The sequence below is a fragment of the Apium graveolens genome, chromosome 4 (genome assembly GCF_009905375.1).
Source record: "Apium graveolens cultivar Ventura chromosome 4, ASM990537v1, whole genome shotgun sequence".
In the NCBI taxonomy this organism is placed as follows: domain Eukaryota; kingdom Viridiplantae; phylum Streptophyta; class Magnoliopsida; order Apiales; family Apiaceae; genus Apium; species Apium graveolens.
The window spans coordinates 240,670,948-240,691,400 of record NC_133650.1 but is presented as its reverse complement, the minus strand read 5'-3'; the positions used below and the strand labels follow the sequence as shown (position 1 = coordinate 240,691,400).

The 20,453-nt window shown below is 33.2% G+C and overlaps 1 non-coding gene across 1 annotated transcript; it reads left to right on the top strand.

Annotated features, from left to right (window-relative positions):
- The first annotated feature begins 326 nt into the window (after positions 1–326).
- Positions 327–433, top strand: LOC141722345 (small nucleolar RNA R71). Its single transcript, XR_012575365.1, has one exon. It is a non-coding gene; the product is annotated as a small nucleolar RNA R71 (small nucleolar RNA).
- The last annotated feature ends 20,020 nt before the right edge of the window (positions 434–20,453 follow it).

The window sequence follows — 20,453 nt, the reverse complement described above, 5'->3', positions numbered from 1 at the left end:
TCATCTCATGTGCTCCCGCACAAAGCTCACAAACATTTTCCACATGCTTAACTCCATAGTTGGTCAGATAATCCACCTTCTGAGTCAAAGCCTTCAACTGAGCCGCTATAGCTGTAGCTGCATCCACTTCCAGAATTCCTGTTACTTTCCCTTATGGTAATCTCTGAGTTGGATTCTGATATTCATTAGTAGCCATCATCTCAATTAGCTCATAAGTTTCCTGGTAGCTCTTAGCCAATAAGGCTCCACCTGATGCTGCATCTAGCATTAGTCGTGATTGTGCTCCCATCCCATTATAGAAGTAATTGATCACCATCCAATCGGGCATTCCATGATGAGGACACTTCCTAAGAATCTCCTTGTATCGCTCTCAAGCTTCACATAAAGATTCTCCTGACTGTTGTGCAAATTGAGTAAGAGCGTTCCTGATTGTTGTTGTTTTTGCCATAGGGAAGAATTTATTGAGAAATTTCTGAGCAAGATCCTCCCATGTCACCATAGAACCTGCTGGTAAAGAGTACAACCAGCCTTTAGCTTTATCCCTCATAGAAAATGGGAAAAGTTTCAATTTCACAGCATCTTCCGACACACCGTTGAACTTGAAAGTGCAAATCTCGCTGAATTCCTGATGTGCATATTGGGATCTTCCGTTGCAGCACCCTTAAACTGGACTGAATTATGTACCATTTGAATCGTGCTAGGCTTGATTTCAAAGGTATTAGCTGCAATGGTTGGTCCGACAATGCTAGATTGAATGTCATTAATTTTTGGCTGGGAATAATCCTTCAATGCATTCATTGCTGTTGCTAGATCTCCCGTTACTATATTCACTTCAGTTTCTTCTTCTGCCAGTGTATCCTTACGAGTTTGAGAACGTGTTCACATACACGCTCACTCACGTACCTGAATACATAAAACAAAGCAAAGTTGGTAAGAAAACTAATCTAAGTCAGTGAACTTTAACGACCACTGATGACAAGCACATAAACTATATTTAACACCGAGTCCCCGGCAGCGGCGCCGAAAATTTATTTGTACTAAATCACGCAAGCATAAACGGTCACAAGTAATATAAGATTAAGTTAAATTCGTTCCCATAGACACAAGTATAATTCAGAAAATGCACTTATGCAACAATGTATGATTATTATTCACTGCTAAGACAAGTATCAAAGTTATGTTTGATTATCTAATTTAACTAACTAAGAATAAATTATCAATACTAAGAATTAACTAGATAAGTGATTAAAATCGAATTACTTATTAAAAATAAAATATGGGATCCTAACTTCATTAAATACTTCATTCAGAGTTGATGCCTTTAATATTTGTATGTGATGGTTATGAAAACTAATCGGATAACGCGAAATTAGTACACGCTACCTTTCGATTTACGTATACCCAACCATTCAGCATCCACAAATTAGATAGAAACTGGGCAGACACCAATTATGTTTAGACCCTATATATCTATAAGATTTGAAAACATAATGGTTTAATAGCAAGTAATCTATTAAGATCACATAGAGTAGGGTAACATGGTTAAAATCACACTACGAATCATGCATGTCAAAACATCCATAAACCTATACCTCTATCTCCACTTTCACATTCAATAGAGATTAACAATACAACTTAGATGTAAGCTACGCATCAAAGAATAATAAGCACAACCATACGAGGAAATCAATAATTCATCACACAATAATCTTCAAAGCAGTCAACTACTAAAGACTTGCATGAATATGTTCCAATTAAATGTTTATGTGACCAAGTATAACATAATATTATAAATCGATAAGCGAAGTGTTTTATCTGGAAGTTCGTGTGTGATTTTAAAGATATTAGTTATTGATGATAATTACTTTCCAAAAATATATTTTCTTTTAAAATTATAAAAGTGATCTCGTAAAATGTCTAAAATTCCAAGTTATTTTATGGTATAATTCTTGTAATTTATGGAATTATATTTTGATTTATAAAAGTCATTCTTTTAAATGATATTTAGAAATGTGAATAAAAATTTGTGGATTACTAAATTTCCCATGTATGCATTTGATCATCCAAAAGGAGAGAGGGACACTAATGTCATTTCCAACCCTCCTAACATTTATTCTACTAGCCAAATTACTAGACTAGCCTTGCATGCATAGTTTGTTTAGTATAGTGGAAGGTTAACCTCGTACTTTCCAACCCCACTACCTAAATTAGCACATAAAAACTTACCAAGTTGTCAAATAAAATCATTTGTGATCACTCCACTCAACCAACTCACTTTCTTTTCTCCCTCTCCCCTCTCTTCTCTCCCTCTCGGCCAAACATACACACACACCATTCCCTCCATTTTTTATTCAATTCCTCAAGATTTTTATGTAATACAACTCTCTAATCCTTGTCCAACCCATTCATATATGTTTTATATGAAAGTTTGAGTGTTTAAGTGTTGTGTGTTAGAGATGATTCCATAACTGAAGTGAAAGGCCTTGGTTCTTATGAATTTAAGGCCCAAACCATGAGTTACACCATTTTTAGAGAAGGTTATAGTTGGTGAAGTAATTGTACTCCCAACATTTCCCTCCTCACCATTTGTCAATGGCTTTTTAAGGAGCCGAATGGAACCAATTTTAGTTGCCTTATTTGCATTCAAAAGTTTTAGTGTAAAAATCATGTTTTCAAAGCATAAATCTTGGTTTAAGCTCTTGCATGTCAATGATCTCTATAGTTTTAGTCTTGCATGTTAGTTTAAACTCTTGCATGACATGTTTTACTTTATATATATTCATATAAATTCTTGCATGTTAGTTTTAGAAATGATTTTGTTGAAGGGTTTAGAGCACATAAATGCAACGGAAACAGTAATTAAAAACATGAAAAAGCAGAATTTTCGAAACCCACCGCAGGATCCATGCGAAAAATAGATATTTAATCTGTAGATCAGATTGTTTACCTTAAGAAGCTTTACAAATTGGTTGACTAATGGAGACCCAAAGCTTGTTCAATCACCACGCATCACGCTCTCGCGATATACACTCTATCGGTATCCACACGAATGCTTGAACTGAAGGATTGGATGTGTAGTAGCACAAACTCGTTTCTTCTTGCTCTCTCCATCTTCTTTCTTGGTGGCTAGGGTTTTAGTAAAAGTCTTGCACGCCAAATCAGCCACACAAGAGATATTATATAAAGAGTATAATAAGAATTATAACTCTTAACTAATTAGGAGTTATTATTAATTTGAAATTCCTATTTGTATAATAATTAAATCACACTTAATTATTTAACAAATTAATTTCATAATTGATATTAGTAAATTCGAATATCAATATTTATCTAATTAATTAAGTCATACTTAAGTAATATTATAAATAATTCAAATTACTTTAATAAAATTTAAATCCAATTTAAAGTAAATAATCTTAAGCATCCTTATTGTGTGACCCTATAGGTTATTATTACATAGGCAACGAATTTTAAATCTAATTTAAAATCTTAAACAATGAGCGGCATCTAGTAATACATCATTGCTACCCAAGTAATAATAATTGAATCGGTGATCGATTAAACCTTTCGTGAATAATGTATAATGTAATATAATCCCTTTAACCAAATATTATAGATTAAACTAGAGGCTTGTAATGTGTCATCCTCATCATAGTTTAATCCAAGTTTCCTTGATCAATGAGTAGACCATCATATCAAATCAACATTTGAGCGTGGCCACGCATTTCATAGTCTAGCTCACACAAGAGGCCAATAATATCACTCCTAAAATAGGAGGGTTAAATCCCATCTGGATCATTTATATTTCTCATACGATTCATAATATACCCAATGTCCACTTTTATCATTACCCGGTCAAGGATAACTTTTAATGGAATCAATGTATATTAATTCTCGTATAGAAATATAATGACTTCAGGTCTAAGGACCATTATATCATTATTACTGTGAGAATTACTTATGACACAACAGACATGTAGAATCTCACATTGGGTCTGTCCAGCACCATGTACATGTACATCTGCCTGTGTCTTTGACTTTAGTATCACTATGCCTATGATCAATGAGATGTGATCATCAGTCAACAAACACACTAGTCTTAATGCATTATTATTGTCCCTTAATAATAATACTCGACTAGGGACCTTTAGGAATATTGATATTATTCTCGTAATCTCTTTTCTAAGTCACGTACTTAGAGATATAGAATTGCATATCATATTTTAAGGACATTTATTAATCTAACATTTATATCGCAGTAAATTAAGAATTAATAAATTATAAAGGGAATAATTGATAGAACATAAATATTAATAATCCAAATGTCTTTAACTAAAACATCATAGTGTTGTCTTTAGGGCACAAACACTAACAATCTCCCACTTGCACTAGAGCCAATCACACATATATCTAATACTCATGGAACTAGTATGACCATCGTGCTTCTACTGCGATAAAGCCTTAGTCAGTGGGTCTGCAACATTATCATTACTATGCACTTTACAATTATATCTCCTTGATCATTAATCTCATTAATAAGGTGATATCGCCTAAGGACATGGCTAAACAGTCTCCTTGGATGTTTCAAAAAGTATCAATATACTTAGCTTCCATTATAGAATCGTCAATGTTCTTACTGTGAACTATTCCAGCTAACATAACTTATATTTAGACAAAATACAAACCAAACATAGACACATAATCATCCTTGTCTATCCAAAAATTAGGTTAAGAAACTAGTATTAGTGTAACCCTCTACAACCAGTTCCCTATCTTCTCCATATACAAAAAATAAATCATTAGTCCTCTTTAAGTACTTAAGAATATTCTTGAAAACTATCAAGTGACCCTCACCTGGATTAGACTGGTATCTGATCGTCATGCTCAAAGCATACGAAACATCATGATAAATACATATCATTGTACACATTATAGATCCAATTGCTGACACATCTGGAACTTTCTCAAACGGCCATTATCATCTAATGATTTAGGGGGAAATTATCTTTTGAGATCACTATCCCATGAGACATCGAAACATATCATTTCTTTGTCTCTTGTATCATAAAATGATGTAATACTTTATCAATGTATGTACTCCGACTAGGTCGATTAATCATTTCAATCTATCTCTATAGAGCTTGATCCCTAATATATAGGTAGCATCGCCTAAGTCTTTCACCGAGAAACTATATTTCAAACAAGTTTTGACGGCTTGTAGAGAAGGTATGACATTCCTTATTTGTTATATGTCATCTACATATAATACTAGGAATGTCACATGACTCCCACTAACCTTCTTGTAAACACATGGTTCATCTTTATTTTGAATAAAGCCAAACTCTTTGACCGTTTCATCAAAATGAATATCCATTCTCCTTGAAGCTTGCTTCAATCTATAAATAGATAGAAGCAACTTACAAACTATCTTAGCAAACTTTGGATCGAAAAAACCCTCAGGTTGTATCATATATAGATCATCTTCAAGGCTCCCATATAAGAAAGCAGTTTTGACATCCATTTGCCAAATCTCATAGTCAAAGTAAGCAACTATTGCTAACAAAATCCTGATGGACTTGACCATAGTAACCGGTGAAAAAGTCTCATCATAGTCTATACCATGAATTTGTTTGAAACTTTTTTCCACTAGTCACGTCTTATAGGTCTGTACTTTACCATCCCTGTCAGTTTTCTTCTTGAAAACCCACTTGCACCCTATAGGTTTTACCCCTTCGAGTGAATCAACTAAAGTCAATACTTTATTTTGATACATGTATTCCATATCGGATTTCATGGACTCTAGCCATCTCTCGGAGTCTGAATTGTTCATAGCAACTTGGAAGGTGAGAGGCTTATCATTATCCATAAGCATCACATCACCATCTTGAGTCAAAAAAAAAATTATAATTTCTCCCGGGCTCATGGTGAATCCTGCTAGATCTACGAATAACCTGTGTTTTGTGGACGGGATTACTTTCAACATTTTGATGTACATACTAATCTTATTCAAACTATGGTTCAATGTTATCATGTGGTTCTCGATCTTCATCGAGATGTATTGTCCTCCCACTGATTTTCTTAGAAAGTAGTTCTCCCTCAAAAAATACAGCAGCCCGAGCAACAAACACTTTGTTTTCAGAAGTATTATAAATAATATACCCTAGTCTCACTTGGGTATCCCATGAAATAGCATATATCTAATTTTGGTCCAAGCTTGTCAGAGGCTAAACATTTTATAACCGCTTCACATCCCCAATTTTTCATAAATGACATGTTATGACGTTTAACAGTCCATATCTCATATGGAGTCTTTTGAACCGCTTTAGTCATAATTTGGTTAAGTGTATATACAGCCGTTTCTAGAGCATAACCCTAGAAACTGAATGGAAGATCCGCTTGACTCATCATCGATCGTACTATGTCCAACAAGGTACGATTTCTCCTCTCAGAATCTCTATTCCATTGAGGTGTTCCAGAAGGAGTAAGTTATGATACACTATCACACTCCCTCAAGAAACTCTTGAAATTGAGGTTTAAGTATTCTCTTCCACGATCTAATCGTAAAACTTTTATACTTTTCCCTTATTTTCTTTTCTACTTCGGCCTTATATTCTTTGAACATTTCAAAATAATCAGATTTGTTCTTCATAAGAACCAAATATCCATATCTACTGAAATCATTAGTAAATGTTATGAAGTAGTATAAGCCCCCTGCCATCATATGCATTCGACCACATATATCATTATGTATAAGTCATAATCGTTCGGTGGCCCTTTCACCTGATCAAGTAAAAGAAGTTTTAGTCATTTTTCCAATGAGACAAAGTTCACATCTTTCATATGATTCAAAATCAAACTTATCCAAGTATTCATCTATATGTAACTCATAAATGTGTTTCTCATTAATATGGCTTAACGAAAATGCTAGAGGTAATGTTTGATTTGAGTCATCTTAGAACATATAAATTGTTAACTAATTGTGCAACATTATAAGTCTTATCATTGAAATAGAATAAACAACTATTGTTTATTTATTTTAAAAGAAAACCTTTATTGTCCTGACAAGAAATTGACTTAATGTATCCGCTAAAGGCAGGCACGTAATAACAATTTATCAAGTTCTCAATCTCGCCTTATGGGCAACATTAGGTATCGAGTTCCTTCAATAAGAGTAACAACTTTTTCTCCAATTATAACCCTATACCTGAAGCTTGACCATTGCTAGTCTTCTTCTTTAGATCTTCCAAATAAGCTCGACAATTTAACTTCCATTCATCCAGTTTTTTCCACTATTTCCACAGAAATGACAATCATCTCTTATAGCAACACCACTATTAGGCTTCAAAAGCCCTTTGGGATTGGACTTTGGTTTGGCACCGAATAAGATCAAATCTTCACCTTGCCTGTCTACTTTCCTTTCCCATTTGCATTCCATGTGTACATCATCAATATGGACGTAATTCATGCCTTTACCGTGTTATTTTCAGCAGTTCTAAACATGCTTAACAACTCAGTGAGTGTTCTGTCTATCTCATTCATTTTGTTCTTAACAAATTGAGAATAGAAGTTGTTCAAAGATCGTTTGATCAAATCAATCTGAGTCTCTAGACCATTCTTGAAACCCAAAATATCAAGGTACATATGCCTATCAACTTTAGAACATGTGGTCCAACCGGATATGATTCTCCCATTAATGCAAAAGTATGATGCCTTATTATTGTCAAATCTTTCTGACGAGCCTATTCTTCAAACATCTTTTAAAGGTGCTCAATCATATCATAAGCATCATTATGCTCTTGTTACTTCTAAAGCTCAGCACTCATAATTACAAGCATGAGACATGTAACATCAGTTACATAATTAATTTGCTTCTGGTAAGCATTTTGTTCTACACATGTTTCATTCTCGGCTAGAAGAAATAAGGGAGGGGTTTGAGTGACATCCTTGAACTCAAGGACAATCCTCAAGTTCCCATGTCAATCGAGGAAATTATTTCATGTCAGCTTGTCCTTCTCAAGGACTATTACATAGAGAAGTTATTTGTGTTATTTGTCATTTGATATCTACAATTTTAAAGTGCATAAAATGACTTGGTCTACAGATGATCATTAAATTATGTTCAAGTGATTAATCATATATATATATACAATATATATCTCCCGCTATTTTTATCAAATCAATAGCCCTAACTATTAATTCAGAAAGAATATCTTCTATATCCTTTCTAGTGAGCCAAGATCCATATTTCACCATGCGTTAGGTCAGCTTTGGCTTTTATCCTAAAACATGATTATTTAGGTAGACAACATTTGTCAATTATATAAACTATATAACTCTTGGATAGCTTGGTGGAACAACATTTGTTCACATTTATCTAATAAATCTCGCCAAACTCTATGCCTCTAAGTTCATAATCCTATGGTGGTAACTTAGTTAAGTCAAACCCAATAGTCAAAAAGTAACAATATACTTCAACACATCTCCCACGATAGATGGGAGTACTTCGCTTTGGCGAACCCACTCCTGGTCGATCTAGGGGTTAACGCATTAGACTCATTGGAAGGCATCTGATCAACTTAATATTAACTTTAGGGTTTTGTTAATTTTAAAACGATCATGATCCCATCATAAAGAGATTCCCAATTTTACCTTGAATAAAATACTTCAAATCAATATTCGTCAATGGTTTGATTTCCAGGTAGTGAGGGAGTCACAAAGGTCTCGCTTAAAACCCACAACCTTATAAGTTCAATGAACTCGCTTTTGACAAAATCGCCCCATATCAGAAATAAAGAAAATTTGTATTTTATTCCATATTTTATAAACACGAGAATCTCATAATCGTTTGTTCATTTCAAAATCTTGAATTGTTACAGATTTTATCTTGTTTAGCAAGCATGGCATGGTTGTTATATCTAATACATATATTCTTAATCTAATTAAGCATGCATCTTTATAAACTACTCTACACATACATTCATCATATGCGAATATATATGTAAAGTGCAATAAATAAATGTGGTTGGTTATGGCTTCATCCTATGTGATCTTTATCAAGCTAATGACAAAGATCTAGGTCAATCTAAGGTGGAAAATAAATATAGGCTAACTATTACATGTCTTCTTTCTTATATTGCTTCCTTGGATGGCCTCCGTGTGGGATTACCCTTGATCTTCAAATCTTCATGTCTTCATGTACATTACAAGAATGAAATATGAAAACTAATCTAATGAACTTACAAGAAGAACTAGAGTTACATTCGAGATTTAATAATTACAAGATTAAATGACATGCAAGCCGTATTTGAAAAACCAAAATCATTAACCTAAGGTCATAAGCCATAACCATCCACCATGCTCAATTAACTCAAAATAATATATTAAAACACATAATCTGATCTTAAGATCTAATCATAAAAAACAAATATTGAAAAAATCAGAAAATTCGAAATTAAATCTGATAACAGTAAATCGCAGATTATAGGGCCTAAACGACGTCAAACGCCTTACAAATCAGTCGATCATAACTTTAGCTATCTGTTACGTTCAGACGCTCGATTCCATATGAAATAGCGTATTCGTTCGCCAAAATCGGACACCAGACACAGATTTCAGCAAATCCGCTGCATCCGATTCAGAATCGTATCAAATACGATTCTTATAATAAGAACAAACACAAAACATGTATATATCAGTATATATACAGATTATATAATCATCATATAATTATACAACTCTTATGAATATCATATATTCAAAACATATATATATATACGCATATATAAACATAACAACATATAAAACATAAAAATCGCATGCATAACAGTCATGGAATATTGTATACATGTTATCATCATAAAACCAGTAAACACATAAACGAATTAAATACTTTTGGCAAGTAGCTCTGATGCCATTGTTCGGTTTCGAGCACATAAATGCAACGGAAACAGTAATTAAAAACGTGAAAAAATGAAATTTTTGAAACCCACCGCAGGATCCATGCGAAAAATAGATATTTAATCTGTAGATCAAATTATTTACCTTAAGAAGCTTTACAAATTGGTTGACTAATGGAGACCCAAAATTTGTTCAATCACCGTGCATCCCGCTCTCGCGATCTACGCTCTATCGGTATCCACACGAATGCTTGAACTGAAGGATTGGATGTGTACTAGCACAAACTCGTTTCTTCTTGCTCTCTCCATCTTCTCTCTTGGTGGCTAGGATTTTAGTAAAAGTCTTGCATGCCAAATCAGCTACACAAGAGATATTATATAGAGAGTATAATAAGAATTATAACTCTTAACTAATTAGGAGTTATTATTAATTTGAAATTTCTATTTGTATAATAATTAAGTCACACTTAATTATTTAACAAATAAATTTCATAATTAATATTAGTAAATTTGAATATCAATATTTATCTAATTAATTAAGTCATACTTAATTAATATTATAAATAATTCGAATTACTTTAATTTAATTTAAATCCAATTTAAATTAAATAATCCTTCAAGCATTCTTAGTGTGTGACCCTATAGGTTATTATTACGTTGGCAATGAATTTTAAATCTAATTTAAAATCGTAAACAATGAGCGGCATCTAGTAATACATCATTGTTACCCAAGTAATAATAATTGAATCGGTGATCGATTAAACCTTTCGTGAATAATGTACAATGTAATATAATCCCTTTAACCAAATATTATAGATTAAACCAGAGGCATGTAATGTGTCATCCTCATCATAGTTTAATCCAAGTTTCCTTGATCAATGAGTAGACCATCATATCAAATCAACATTTGAGTGTGGCCACGCATTTCATAGTCTAGCTCACACAAGAGGCCAATAATATCACTCCTAAAATAGAAGGGTTAAATCTCATCTAGATCATTCATATTTCTCATACGATTCATAATATACCCAATGTCCACTTTTATCATTACCCGGTCAAGGATAACTTTTAATGGAATCAATGTATATTAATTATCATATAGAAATATAATGACTTTAGGTCTAAGGACCATTACATCATTATCACTGTGAGAATTACTTATGTCACAACAGACATGTAGAATCTCATATTGGGTCTGTCCAGCACCATGTACATGTACATCTTCATGTGTCTTTGACTTTAGTATCACTATACCTATGATCAATGAGATGTGATCATCAGTCAACAAACGCACTAGTCTTAATGCATTATTATTGTCTCTTAATAATAATACTCGACTAGGGACCTTTAGGAATATTAATACTATTCTCATAATCTCATTTCTAAGTCATGTACTTAGAGAGATAGAATTGTATATCATATTCCAAGGACATTTATTAATCTAACATTTATATCGCGGTAAATTAAAAATTAATAAATTATAAAGGAAATAATCGATAGAACATAAATATTAATAATCTAAATGTCTTTAACTAAAACATCATAGTGTTGTCTTTAGGGCACAAACACTAACATTTGTGGCTATGTGTTCAAGTTTGTGAAGTCTTAAGCTAGAAATTTGCTTTGCATGCAATGGATAATGACTTATTTTCCTATATTAAGGTATGACAAGGTGTTCAATGAGTTTATTCAGTTTATAGCATGATTATATGTTGAGGTTTATGTTCGGATTTGTGCAAGTTTATTCGAAAATATGATTAAGTGTCATACATGCTTAGTTGTGTTTATATATCATTTAATTATTATGATTTTGGAGTATGGAATGATCTCATCAGTAGATAATAGGAAGAAAAATATGATTAGTGATTTATTTATGGTTTTTCTTGTTGTGAAGTGGGTTTAAGTCGAATAGAGCTAAGGAGAAAAGGGTAGCATAGTTCGAGTCATGAGTTGAGATTTTGTCCAAAATTTGGAGAGTTTTGAGTGAGCATTAGTGAGGCACTAGGAGGCCCAAGCTCGAGAGTGTTGGGACTTGATATAATCTTGAGTCCAGTAGTCATATATTGAAGAAAATATTGTGTTATAATGGGTGCATTGGTGTTAACCGAAAACAACTCAAAGCAGAGACAATTTTAGAGTTAGAGTGATTAGGGTCCAATTTAGGTTAGTTTTGGGTAATAAACTATGGGCCTTGATTGGTAATGGTGTAAAGGAGCATAGGGAAGGTTAGAAATCCATTTGAATCAACCTTAGAGCAATATTAGTGGGTTTTAAGTTGGGTAAAATAGGGCAATTTGCAAAGTTGCAACTGCAGAATTGTATCAATTCCATAGGAAGCCATAGGTAGACCCAAGTGAGGCCTTAGTGTTAAACAAAGTTTAGGAGTTAGTTTTTTGAGTCAGAAGTTAGGAAAAGTCATAGTTGAGTGAATGCACAAGGTAGAAAGGTTCATTTTTTCCAAGGCACACAAGCTGGTGCCGAATAGTGCACTCAGGAAAGTCGGGTGTGTACGAGGTATTTGTAAGTTCATTTGGAGAGGTCTAGGTGTGTATTGATGTTTTTAAGATAGCTTATGGTCTGTAGAAGGTAAGTGTTAACAAAATTGGATTTATAGTACTTGGGATTGCAAAGTTTGGTGACTAAGAATGAGGAATAGGAAGAATCGAGTGATCAAGGGTAGAGTGTCTCGAGATCATTTGATACTCGTATGATTATGTGAACTAAATTCCATGTTGCTATGTGAGTACATGTAATTATATGTGATTACGTGCACTAAGTGGTTATATGGTAGAAATGCATGATAATAAGTGAACTCGTGTAAGTAGTACCTATGTGTTGCATTAGAGTCGAGTGGTATATAAGAGTCCTTCGAATTGTATATAGGTACTTTAGTAATGAGGTTATATTACATTTGTAGGTTCAAGAGAAGATATAGGAAAGACTCTTTCCAACAAAGTCAAGTAGGGGAACTCAAGGTTGCTTTCATGTTAGCTAAGAACTTTGGGAGAGGCAAGTCTCTCAACCCTATCGTTCATGGTTTCAATTTTATTCTCACAAGGAAATTTTTATACTTATCAATGCTTTTAAATTGTCATATGCAACTGTTTTGCCTTAACCTATTGATTATTGTTATACTTCTTTCAATACTTTCTTCCTTAGTCATTGAACCTTATGATATCATACTTATGATCTTAAACTTGTGAAATATGCGATATTCCCATGACTAGTTCCTACTTTCGAATCATTGATCCTTCATCCTTGATGACCCCACTAGAGAGAAGATAATTCATTTCTGATAGGAATTCCGTAATTTTAAACCTTTGATTTATGATTGTATTTCTATTATCTAGAACCCCTTGAAAATTGAACAATTGATATCCTTTCTTAGAATCTTTGGAATTTTCCTCTGACATCAGTTTCATAAAAGATAATTGCATAAAAGAGATACTCAAACAAAATAATATTTTCTTGAGATTAGTGGATTGGACTAAGATGCAAGTCCCTTTCATACTTATTACATTACTCTTACAAGTTGCCTAGGGATCCCAACTGAAATTTGTTAGAACCCGACAAGGTTCGGATTACTTCGCGGCTGATCACCGGCTATAATCCGTAGCGTCATAAAATGATTTTTGAGCAATGATTGATTTTAAAATTCTTTGACTTGAGTAATGATGCCATCGACCCCAACTTGAATTATGACTCGCTTTAATGTTAATTTCTGTCTCATTTTATCTCTTGATGAGCATTTGGCTCACTTCTTTCTATTTATTCATGTTATTTCAGCTAGCAAGTATGGTTAGATTCAAGAAGAATGCTCGTAAGTCTACCAATGGAGATGCAGAGGCATATGTGAGAGCTCGGGTAGTATAGACAGCGTTCGTGTGACAATCGGTAGCTTTGTAAAAGATGTAATAGTTGTTAGTGTTGAACTGTTCAAACACTAAACCTTTGTGATCTTGGATTATGTTGTAAATAGCCGTTTGTAATAATTATATTTATCAGTTGTTATCTTTTAGTTATATTTTCGGGCTGTGACATCCACTATATCTTGAATTTCTCAAGCATGGACCCTGCATTCTTATGGTGAGGGTACTTGAAGCAACCGAAGTTGATATGGTCATTCCTAGTCACTTTGCTCCTAAAGATCTATCTATATACACTAAACCAGGAAAAGGAGAAAGTTTCACTTGACAATAGCTTTCAACTCATTCTGATTGAATCTCTTGATAATGTCATGTATAATAATATTATCGACTGTGAGTTAGCCAAAAAGATCTGGGAGAAAATAGAGATGATGTGTGAAGGTACTGAGGAAGTGAGGTCAAACCAAAGACGGATTATGATCTCACAACATGACAGTTTCATGGTTAAACCTAAAGAAGGCATTATTGAGGCTTTTGAAATGTTCAACAAATTGATAAATGATTTGCAACTGCATGACAAATTCTATGAAGCTGAGGAGGTCAACCTAAAATTATTTCTCACTCTTCTTGACCATTTAGAACAAAATATCTCTACAATAAGAGAAGGGAGAGATCTAGGAAGAATAACTTTGGAGATTTTATTTGGTATTCTTAAAACCTATAAGCTGGAGATGATGCAGAGAAAATCATTAAAGTTGAGTCAAGGACATGTTATGGATGTGTCAAGTGCCTTGATAGCTAATGATCAGAAAATAACTGAACATGAAACTGAATCTCAGACTCAAGTTATTATAACATGTTGAGAAGAAGAACAAGGAACCTCAAAAGCAAGTCATTCTGGAGTTGGAAGGGGTGAGTTACACTCTTGATGAGTTGGATAAAATGGACCAGTCTATGACCTACATGGCAAGGAAGTTTTCAAACATAAGAGTCAAAAAACTCAGGTACTTTAGGAGTAAAGGTCAAACATCATACAACAATAACTGGAAAGGAAAAACTAAAAAAAAATGTAACTGGAAAAGGTGGCTATAAATCAGGATCTGTGGACAGATCTAATATTAGATGCTATAATTGTGATGATCAGGATCACTTTGCCACAAAATGCAGAAAGGAAAAAAAGGTGAAGAAAGATAAGGTATACTTGGAGCTTGAGGCTAAGTATGAAGCACTTATGAGGAAGCAACAAGGAAAAGCTAATATTGCTGATAGAAAGAGTTGGGATGACACGGATGATGAAGGCGATGGTAAAAAATATGGAAACTATGCTCTCATGGTCTTGGAGGAAGGAGAATCATCTGCGTCAAAATCTTACCTATCCTAACCATAATTGATTTGAATGATTCATAATTTAAGAAAACTGTTAAAAAGATGACCATAGAAATGTTTCACATTCACACAAGCATTGTGGCTGCTACTGAGGAGATAAATAAACTATCAAAAGTGAATGAGGAACTTGAAATTGAGAAACAAGAACTCGAGCTGCAGCTTGTAAGCCTAGAGTCAGTCAGGAAAGAAAATAAATACCTTAAAAATAAGCTAAAATGTGCAAAAAAAGTAGAAGTTGTATTGAGAGATAAAATTGGGAAAATGAACTTACTCTTAAGTCATTTAAAAATGTCTCTCAACTGGCTGATCAATACCATGAAAATAACAAGTCATGTGCTAACATAACAATTGGACTGGACTATGTGGCTGGTTCATCTCAAAAGAAAATCAAATTGACAAATGCAAGGAAAGTGTAAACAAGGAAGTTTATGTTGTGCTTCAAAAGATGAATGCACCCTTGTTCAAAGTATGTGAGGTGAATTTTTGTGAAGAGGAGCTCATCATCAAGCAAGAAATTGCAGATGAAGATGAAGAAAAGAAAGATGTCATATCAATCGTCAATAGTGAAAGTGAGAAAAAGCCTGAGACTAGTCCAGTCATCAAGACACCGGTAACTGAAGCCAAAAATGATAGCACGGTAAAGAAAAAGAAGAACAGAATTGGAAATATAGAAGTCAATAAAAGCAAAAAAATATTCCTATGTTACAGATACCCCTAAAAAGCAGTGTCAAAGATGCGGCTCAACAAATCACCTAACTCATCTTTGTAAAAATATTGTTAGCGAGACAAAGTACGGGGCGTGCAAGTACAGTAAAGCTCAAGCATATGACCCCTACTCTTTCTGTGACAAGTTTGATTGCATTACATGCAACATGAAAGTTATGACTAGCTATCATAAGTTAAGAAAGGATCTAAAAGAAGTTAATTTTAGATATGTGATAAAAAATGATAATATAAATCAAAGTATAAAAGTTGTCTGCTTTGATTGTTCAAGTTCTACTCCTGTTAGCTCTGCCAAGAAGAAGAATGCGCCTAACACTGCTACGGTAGCTAAAAACACTTAAACCTCATTATGTGCAGGGCAAGAAGAATAAGGTCATGTGGATCATTGATAATGGATGCTCCAGGCCCATGACACATGATAAAGCCATGCTACATAGTTCGAGGAGATGGTTGGCCCTTTGGTGACCTTTTGAGACAATAACAAGGGATTTACAATGGGACATGACATGTTCATTTGTGAAAATATTGTCATTTAGGATGTAGCACTGGTTGGAGGCCTTGAAGTTAATCTTCTAATTTCCCATCAATTTACAGATATGGGCTTCAAGGCTATTTTTGACAAAGAAGATTGCTCAATCACAAGCAAGAAGACTAGTGAAATTGACCTAAAAAGTGTAAGAAAAGGAAGCCTTTTTGTTGAAGACATGAACTCAGTAAACAGGACAAAGTATGATGCTTCTACACTAAGGCATCAATTGGAAAAAATAGACTCTGGTATAAGAAGCTCTCTCACTTAAACTCTAAAGCAATTAACACTTTTGTGAAAAAAAATTGGTGAGAGACATGCTAGTCTTGGAGTTTGTTTAGAATGAAGTTTGTGAAGCTTGTTAGAAAGGTAAAATGAGATCAAGTCACAAAATTAAAGTTATGAATTCCATCGATGCTCCACTATAACTTATCCATATGGATTTGTTTGGTCCTGTAAATGTCATGTCCATTTCTAAAAAGAAATATGCACTGGTAATGATATATGACTACTAAAGATACATTTGGGTGGAATTTATACATTCAAAAGATAAAACTGCACACATAATTATTGAACATATAAAAAGGATTGAGAATCAGGCTGAAGACCAAAATTATGTGAAAAAATTGAGGAGTGGCAATGGTACCGAGTTAAGAAATTCTATATTAAATGATTCTGTAAAGATAAAGGCATCACTCAAGAGTTATCTGCTTCAAGAACATCTCAACAAAATGGCGTGGCTGAAAGAAAGAACATAACTCTAGTTAAAGTTGCAAGGACAATGTTATAGGATGTCAAGTTATCAACCAGTTTTTGGGAAGAAGTTGTTAACACAACATGTTATACTCACAATAGATACCTGGTGAACAAAAGCATTGGTAAGTCACCTTATTTAATCATGTCTAAGAAGAAGCCTACAGTTAAGCATCTTCATATGTTTAGAAGCAAGTGCTTTATGTTAAAAGATAACTCTGAATATGTTGAAAAATTTAACTCAAAAGTATTTGAAGTTATCTTTCTTGGCTATCCATTACAAAGTACTGCTTATAGAGACTATGTGCTAGAGCAAAAAGAAGATAATGGAGAGCACAAATATGATACTTGATGATAGCAAGTTTCCTGCCTTGGAATACATTGATGACAATAAAGCTGCAGCTTTAAAATTTCAAAATATCAACCTTGACAGTGATTTTGAAGATGAAGATGAAAAGAATGCAGACAATAGTGAAGAAGAAGCTAGTGAACTAGTGAATTCTGCAAATAAAAATTCATCTTAAGACAGAAGCTCACGTGAATTTGATAGCACAAACTAAGGGGGAGAAAGAGATGATAGTTCTGCAAGTCATGCCAACTATGAAGAAAATGAGGATACCTCTAGTCAACAAAATCATAACACCAGGAAATGGGACATGATTCACACAAGAGACACTATTATTGGTGACCTTACTGCTGGTGTGAGGACTAGAAGTGCCACTACAAATGAATATTTACATGCATACTTCTTGTATCAAATTGAACCTAAGAAAACTGAAGAAGCTCTACTTGATTCTGATTGGACAACTGATATGCAAGAAGAGCTAAATCAATTTAAAAGAAACAAAGTTTGGGAACTGGTTCATGCACCAATAAACAGAAGCATCATTAGAATAAAGTGGGTGTACAGGAACAAAATGGATGAAAATTATAGCGACTGGAAATTTCACGACGTGATTTAGTGAATAAAGTGTAATTTTGTGTCGTAATTGTGAATTTATGTGAATAAAATATAAGGTTAAATGATTATGTGGATTAAATGTTATTGTTGTATAATAGTAACTGGGAACGTAAAGTAACTCGTTCCATTTTGATGAGTCAGCTAAAAGGCTAAGTTGTGTTGTTGGCCGTCAAGTTGAACGGAACCCGTCTTAAAAAAGGATTAAGCTATTTAAGCATATGAATACGAATTATGTGTTAAATAGAAATGTTTAAATGAATATTATATTCCACTTTGACGTGTCATTTAGTATAGAGAGTAAGATTGTGAAGCATAGTTGAAAACGCTCAGCGTCAGGCCGTCAGTCAAGACGCGACTCGTTACGAGAAAAGTGAATATTAATAAAAAAAGGAGAAATTTTTATGCTTAAGCACATTTCAAAATAAGTCATGATATGTGAGTTTATGTTGTCGCCTGTTAATGTGCATGATTATGTGATCTGGAAATTTTTAAATGATTTTAAGAGATTTATTTGATTTAAATAAGGTTTATTGAACCTTCATATATTTTTATAAAATTGTCTGAGTATGGTCAAGGCATGAAATTTGCTTTATTATCTTTGAAATAGTCCTGGAGACTTTCTAAAAATAATAGATGAAATTATTTTATGATCGACGTATTTTAAAATAATTTTATCGGGTTATATTTCTATTTTGAGCGTAATCTTGTAAAATTCATATAAAATAAATCTTACGCTCAAAAATTATTTTAAAAATATGGTTAGGAATTTTATTTCAAAATCTATATTCTAAAATTATTATTCATGTCATTTTCACCTTTTCTGAGGGAGTTATGTATTATCCAAATTCGTTTTTGAGTTTTTGAATAAAAGAAAAAAAGTTTCTTGAATTAGTTGGCAAAAGACCATTTTGCCCCTCCACTCACTTATAAATACACCCACTCTTCCTTCCTTCCTCCCCACTCTCTTCTTCCTCTTGGATCACTCTTTCTTTCTCTTTTCTTTTCTCCCTCTCTCTCCCAAATTCTCTCTCTCTCTCTCTCACCTATATGCAACTCTAAATTCTACTTGGAATCTAAAGATCTTGCCATTGATCTTCATTATTTTCAATCCTCTATCTATATACTATTTGCATGTAAGTGTTTAAGAAGGTTCTTGCATCAACATCTCTTGGTTATATCTAAGAAAACATAATTTCTTAGTGTGTGATCTTAAGAGAGTATAGTGCACTAAATTATGTGCTTTTCTATGGTTTTGTTTTGATGTTGGTTTGAATTTTGCTGGTAAAAAAGGAGGATTTGATTTTGATTCAAGTTTTGCAAAGGGTTTTGGTTTAAAAATCCAATTTTTGGTTCATTTTTTCTTTTAAATGATTTGAATGGATGAGTTGTGACTTGAACTTGAGTTTATGCTTGATTCTTGAACTTGCATGTTAATCATTGTTAGTTAATAGTTAATTTTTGGGCATGCAAGTTGATCATTGTTGGTTAATAGATAATTTTTGGACTTGCACGTTGATGATTGGATTTTGGTTCAATTTTAAGAAAAAGAAAAAGAGTTTAAAGGGTTTTCTTGTTAAGAATTGAGTGAAGATAAGCTTTAAAGATAAAAATTGACTTTGCATGTTAATTTACGAGTTGCATGTTGTCTTGTAAATAGGGCCAAATGGTGCTTGTTTTAAAGAGAGAAGTAGATTAAAATAACTCGTTTGATTCGAGTCTTTGTGATAAATTTTCGTTATAAAATGATTTATTGAATTTAAGTTGTAGTGAAGTTCAGTTTTTGAAGGAAAGAACTCGAATGGGTAGTTTTAATTTAAACTATATAGTATGCTTGCTTTTGAACTTGCAAGATGATTATTATTAAGTTATATATGATTTATAAAGTTGCATGTAAGATTAAGTTAATGCCTAATGACAATAAGTGGTTGCATGTTGATTTCTTGGCTTGGTTCCATTATTTTGGTTCGAATTTTTGAGTTAAAAAGAACAGAATAAGTTGTTTGGTTATCGAGTTATTTGTTTGGTTTACTATGTATTTTTTATTCAAATTTTGGGATTAAAAAGAAAAGGATGAGTTATTTCGATATAAGGTTATATAACTAGGGTTTGGAGTATTAAGGTATAATATGTTATGTGATATCGTTCAGTCGTACTATGTGATTCGATAATTAATTATAAATTTGGAGTATACGAGTATATCGTAATGCATGCTATGAGAATATGGTCAAGTATATACTTATATGTTTTATGTGAGTATACTATGATTATGCATGAGTATACGAGTTAAGTGTTATCGCGATATGGGGTAATCATTAGGCGTTCTGAGAAATGTCGAGTGTCGA